Genomic DNA, 7,206 nt, shown 5'->3' on the forward strand with positions numbered 1-7,206 from the left:
CAAGTCTCAAAAGGAGATCTCTAAGTAGAAGAGTGCTTGGCACGGTTGTAAGCATGTTGCACATAACACAAATGCTCATCCCAAAGCTTGGGATGCTTGCTGCAATAGCCTCTGAGCAACTGAATCACTATCTTGTTGACCACTTCTGTCTGACCATCTGTTTGTGGATGAAATGTTGTGCTCTTCTTCAACCTGGTGTCCATCAACTCCCATAGATTTGACCAAAACTTCCCAACAAATCGAGAATCTCGATCAGATACAATAGAAGTGGGTAACCCAAAATGAACCCATACATTCTAAAAGAACAACTTTTCTGTTTGTTCACTTGTAACCTACTTGTTACATGGTATCAAAATACACATTTTACTGAACCTATCCACAACAACATACAAATAATCATGACCTTTCCTAGATTTTGGCAATCCCCCAACAAAATCCATGGAAACACTTTCCCAAGGACGAGACGAAATTGGGAGTGGAGTGTACAACCCTAATTTCCTATTACTGGGCTTGCTTGTAGCACACATAGTATGCCCTTTGATATATCTAAAAACTGTCTCATGCATTATTGGCCAATAACACAACCTTTGCAATTGTGCAACTGTTTTACTTACACCAAAATGACTTGATATGAGAGAAGTATGTGCTTCTCAGATGTTAACTCTTTCAGTTTGTGGAATGCATAAATTTCCCAATGATATAAGAGTTGGTCCTTTACATAATAATCCAATTCTTCTACTTGCTTGCCATGACTTAAAGTTGCATATACATCTTTAAAATCTACATCTTGAGCATATTGTTCAATGTAACTTTCATGCTTTACTGAGTTATGCTTAAGTATAGTAGATGCATTTATGATTGGTCTTGATAACATGTCTGCAATCTTATTGTGTATGCCCTTCTTATATTTGATGACAAGATGAAATTGTTGTAGAAAGCCCATCCACCTATAATGTCTTGATTGCTGCAATTTAGTTTGTGAGTGCAAATATTGAAGTGGTTGATGATCTGTAATGATTGTTTCTTTACCCATTAGGTAATGTTTCCACTTTTTCACACTTTGTACTAATGCATACAATTCTTTATCATATGTGTGATAATTAACTACTACAGAAGTAAATGTATTAGAATGATAGCATATGGGTTTTCCATGTTGCGTCAACACTGATCCCATGGCATAGTCACTAGCATCTGTCTCAATCTCAAATGGATGTTGAAGATCTGGCAGTGCTAGTATTGGTGTTGTACTGATTTTCTATTTTAAGGTGTCGAAGGCTTTCTGTTGTTTGCCTCCCCACTTAAACACCTGTTTCAATCTTGTTAAAGCATGTAATGGAGCTGCAATCAAAGAAAAGTTAGCAATAAACTTTCTCCAGTATTGTGTTTCCCCTAGGAAACTCCTAACATCTATAGCAGATTTGGGTTTAGGCCAATTCACAATGACTTCAACCTTAGAGAGATCTATCTTCAATTCACCACCCCCCACAATATGACCCAAATAATTTAAATATGTTCTGCCAAATTCACATTTTCACAGTTTTACATAGAGATTTTCTCTTTTTAAAACATCTAAATTCTGCTTCACATGCTTTACATGGTATTCCCATGTCTTACTAAAAACAAGAATGTCATCTAAATAAACAATTACAAAGTCATCAATAAATGGTCTGAGTACATCATTCTTAACTCTCATAAATTTAGCAGGAGCATTAGTTAAGACAAAAGGCATAACCAACCATTCATACAGTCCTTGATTTTTCTTGAAAGTAGTCTTCCATGCATCCTGTTCTGCAACTCTAACCTGATGATAACCACTTCGCAAGTCTAACTTAGAAAAGTAAACTGCTTCTTTCAATTGATCTAATAAATCATCAATATGAGGAAGAGGATAACGATTCTTGATCGTTATTTTATTTAGTGCTCTATAATCAATGCACATTCTCCACGAACCATCTTTCTTTATCACCAGCATGATTGGAGATCCACATGGTGATGTGATTGGTCGTATAAACCCTTTATCGATCAACTCCTGTACCTGCTTCTTTATATTTGCATTCTCTAAAGTGGACAACTTGTACATTCCAATGTTAGGTAATGGAGCATCTTGTTGCAAACAAATATCATGTACTATTTCCCTTTTGGGTGGCAGACCTTTAGGTTCTTGAAATAGAACATCATACTTTGAAACAACTTTAACTAAATCAGATTTCTATTTAGAATCAAAGCCTTCAAATGCATTGGATTTTTCAGGATACTTTGCCTTTACAACCATTAGTAAAAATTGCTTACTTGAATTCACAATTCTTTTCATCTGTTCTGAGTTTATGAGAGAATAGTTATTTTTGAGTTTATGAGCTCTTACAATATATTATATTCCATCTTTAGTGAGTTGATACTTATTCTCAGCTCTATAGAAAATAGCTTTCCTATCATACAAGTATGGACTTCCCAAAACAATACCACATATATCCAATGGAACTATATCTAACTCAACCTCATCTAAAAATGTTGATCCAATAGCAAACCTAAGTTTACATTGTCTCGTTACTTGTAGCTTTGTTTTATCACACACCCAACCTAATGGATATGGCTTCTCATGAGGTTTTGTTTTTAATCCCAACTTATTTACAATTGTTTCAGAAATCAAATTTACTTGTGATCCACTATCAAATAAAGTATCAATCTTATTGTGCTTAGAAATCAATCTAATATGAAAAAGCTAATTTCTTTCTTTCTCAGTATTTTCATTATCAACAGATTGTGCAGAATTATTTGTGGATGCTTCAGAATATTTACCTTTAATACCCGTGGCTGTAACTGTTGTTTCATCGCCTGAATATGATCCCAAGTCCTGCTGAATAGCAGCATCATTCTTTTTCTTCCTTCCACCGAACTTCGTAGGTCTCCGTTCCAGATGCAAAAGCCAATAGTGTGCCTCATCGTGTCCTTGTTTCTTGAAATGAGTGCATGAAGGTTTATCCTTCTTTACAGTGTTTTCTTTCCTCTCCTTCCATTTTAGTTTCTTCTTTTCCTTGTTCATGCTTACAGAATATTTAGATGATCCCACAACCTTTGTGTTTACATTCTTACCTCTAGCTTCTAGATGTGTGGCTTGAACTGATACATCATCTAAGCTAGTGGGATTAAACATGAGAATAGTATGCTTTAAATAGCTATGAAGACCACGTATATACTTCAATAAAGTCTCAGGTGAATTTAATGATATACCTAGAGTTAAAGCTCTCTTTCTAAATTCCTAAGTATAACTCTGTACACTTTGACTCTTCAACTGACGAAGAGTTTGCCAAATCATCATTGCCTGTTGCATGTAAGCTAAAGGATAGAGTTTCTTTTTGATAGTAGAAACAAATTCATTCCAAGTAGAAATTATTTTACCATGTTTTTGTAGATCAACTTGTGTCTTGCCTTCCCACCATACTAGTGTAGTTCCTCCAAGTCAAAGGCTAGCCAGCTGAATCTTCCTCCTTTCTGAATCAATGTTTTGCACCTTTCAATATACATCAATTTGTCTTATCCAATTATCTAGCTTTTTTGCATTAAGTTCTCCATCATAAATTGGCAAATCAAACTTCACATCTAATTTAATCAAAGAAGTTTTATTCTTTTTCTTATCAGGGCTAGTTTTATGCGAAGAAGATGATGAGGATGATGAAGGTGATGATGGAGGAGATGGTGGAGGAGGCCTTTCCCCTTCCCTTTGCCTTCCGGAGGGGAAACTAGAAAAGGTTCCTCTGCTCCTTTGTCTGGTTTGGGTGTTGAAGTGCTTTCACCTTGACCCTTCTTAAATGCCAGATACATCTCTTCCACCATGGCTTGCATGGCCATAAAATTGTCCATGAACTGAGATTCTGATCCCAGTGGAGCTTCTTCTACCATTCTCCTATGAGAATAGACTCTTCCAATCTCTGGATTAGCCTCAACAAGTTCACCTTCTCCTAGTCTGAGCTTTAATCTAGTTAGCATTCAAAATCCAGCACAAGCTTGTCTAACCTTAACAAAACCAAAACCAAATGCTCTCATACCACTTGATCTTAAAATTAGATCTTAAATTAATATTAAGGTATTACAGACTCATGTGCAGGAATGCCCATATTATTTAGTGCAACAGATGAAAAAGATTGTGAATAATATAGACAATGAATAGTTATAAAACATAATAAACACACACATCAACACAACAAATAATCAAGGAGTTCACCAGATTTCCTGGCTACGTCTCTTGGTCCAGCTTTCAGTGTCGACCTCTATATTATGTCTTTAAGAGCAAAATATTACAAGCGTGAGCTCAAGCAGAGTCTCAACACAACAATGACAAGCACAACAGGGATTTACTCAAATCCTCGAGTCTAAAAGAGTGCACAGACTCTCCCTCTTGCTCTCTGTCTTCTGCTTTCTCTTGCTCCCTTCTCTGTCCTCTTTGTCTGCCATAGAGTTGCTTTTAAGCCTCTCGACTCTGTCCGTTCATCTACATTCTTGGGCTTTCTAGCGTCCAGCCGCTGTCTGTTCAACTCCCTGTCGAGTGTTAAACAATCATTGTAAAATGCTTAGGGTATGGTGGCCACCTATTTTCAAATGGAAAGACTAGCACAGTGAAAAATCCTAAAGAATTGCTTCTTTCTTTACATAGAGAAATACACAGGAAAAACTCTAAAATAGAGGAATCAGACAGTTGTTATGCCTCGTCCGTTATCGGTCCTTTGGCATCCCACACCGTAGATCTGTTCTCATCCGACGGTTCACATCCATCCTGATCATCCAACCTGCTCGTGCATTCTGCACCGTAAATCTGCAACCATTTGATCTGACGGCTGATGTGCATTTCGGATGCCTTGCTTGCGCAGAGATCACCCACCCAAAAAAGCGGTTTTCTCTCTCCTTGCTGCATACTACGTGTCGGTCAGTGTATGGGATCTGGTGGAGCCTCTCCAATACCACTTACCGCCTGAAGTCTACCCAAAATACCATTTACCTCAGAACTTAAATATCATAAGGCCACGTTTATAAACCTTTCGGGTTCGCCATTCTATCGCAATATCACATTGTATGTGGCCAAACATCAATACACAGGAAAATACAAAGAAATCCACAAAACCGGACTTCAAATATATTTAAATCCGACCTATAATCCTTATTGGGTCCGGGTCTATCGCATGTCGCAAAATGCGGGTTTTTTTTATTGTTTCCAGTCCACTCGCCAATCATTGATACGCTGATATTGGCGTATTGCATATCGACCCTTCGCAATGCCACGGGCCATGGTCCATTCCCATATATTTTTGCGATGCGATAAATCACAAATTACATATCGCATGGTCTTCGGGCTTGCGGGTTAAGTCCTCCGCTTTGGAACCTACGATGTGATAATGCAATCTCCGTCGTTGCTCTGTGCGCTCGATCAACAGTCCACGTTAAGTTGCTAGATCGTGATCGCAATTCCCACAAGGCTGCCTCTGATACACTGCATTGGCCTGCTCTGATGCAATATCTCGATTTAATCTGGGCCATTGATCTGTCTGATCTGACGACTCTTGTTTAATGTTACTTCAACCTTCGCTTAACTCTGCTTTCCGCCTTTCTTCTTGGTTTTTCTTATGCGATAGTTTTTTCCAATAAAATGTATATGAAGACTTAGAGGTTTCAAGATCCATTTTGGATCAAAAGGCTAGTGAGATGGTAGCACCGTTAGGGTGAGTTTTCTCTTTCCACATTTTCTTGGAAATTAACTTTTATGGGTCAGATACAAATGGGGCTTTCTGTTGCGATGTATCTGAGCAAGTATGAGGCCTTTTAAAAGCCAGGGTTATGAATGATAATGGGGGGGTGTGGAGTTGCCAAGGTGATGTGAATGCAATCAGAACAAACTTTTCTCACCTACACAAAGAGTGTTCAATTTGTTGTATCCTAGGGGAAAATTCCTTTAATACGTTCCTCGGAAACGACAACAAAAGATGTTGTATCTCCTAGAGACAACCTTGTATTGCTTACAAGACCAGTTCTTGGGCATATCTAGATTAGTGTGTCTCAAATGATTTACAAGAAACTAGAGACATCACTTCTGTGTTATGGATACCTATATTTATAGGAAATGGGTTGGTTCATTTATCCAAAGAAATAAGACATGGATTTCTGGTACTTCTTCACAAGTCTAGATCTCATAAATATGCATAAAAATAATGGAGGCCAAGTATTTCAAGGGATTACAACTTAATAAAATTTTGTAGGACAGATGAGAGAGGACAAAGAGAAGGAGCAACCCATCACATAGAACATAAGGCTTCAATATTTCTACACTTAACACATAGAGCTTGAGGCATTAAGGATTTCTATACTTATTTGAATTACAAGCTGAAATAACTGATGAAGGAGGAGCTGAATGCTATGATTCATGTGTTGTAGATTTAAAGATATGATTTCAATAGTCCACATAGGTGTATGCACCAATAGTAGTGAGACAAGTGAATCTGTGATATAATTACAGGCACTTGCATATACATATCAATACAAATAAATCTATGATATTTCTAGTAGCTATAATTGCATGAATACAAAGAAGAAATATGAACACAAAACGAGTTTTAACAGAGGGAACACATAATGTAATTCTTTAAGAGGGAATCACTGCCATTCCCTTGATATTATGAAAAATATGTGTTACAAAGAGATACAGTCTGAAAAGCATGTAGTGCTTTCTATATAATTTCTGAACCTTTTCCAAGTCTTGTCTTTCCCTATTTATCTGGAGAGGGGAGCAAGAACATTCATTACAACAAAATATCTCTAGTCTAGACTCAGCTGTCGGGTCGAATAGCTGTCTCAATCATAAATGGATCTGTGGCCCAAAATATTACAGAATTAAATGCCTCAGGAAAGGAGGCACGTTACAGTACAACAAATAAATAACCATAAGATGCAAAATATACAAAGATCTCCTTGCTCATCCTGTGATCATCTCTGTTGCAGGAGTTGTTCTACTTAAGGCATGGCTTCCTGCACTACTTCACCAACCTCTGTATTTTCTGCCTTTATTTCCTTCAGCGCTAGCTCCCAGACCTGTGTCACAGTGGGCTTCTTCTAGATCAACCCATCCCATGCTTTGAATGCACCACCTATTCTTCTTAAAACCATAGTTGCCGACCCATCATGCCCTTTAAACCTTTGTCCTACACTATCGGTGCCTTGATGTAG

Source organism: Pinus tabuliformis, chromosome Q (assembly GCF_031772625.1).
Source record: "Pinus tabuliformis cultivar Carrire ecotype Pingquan chromosome Q, CPIR1, whole genome shotgun sequence".
Lineage (NCBI taxonomy): Eukaryota > Viridiplantae > Streptophyta > Pinopsida > Pinales > Pinaceae > Pinus > Pinus tabuliformis.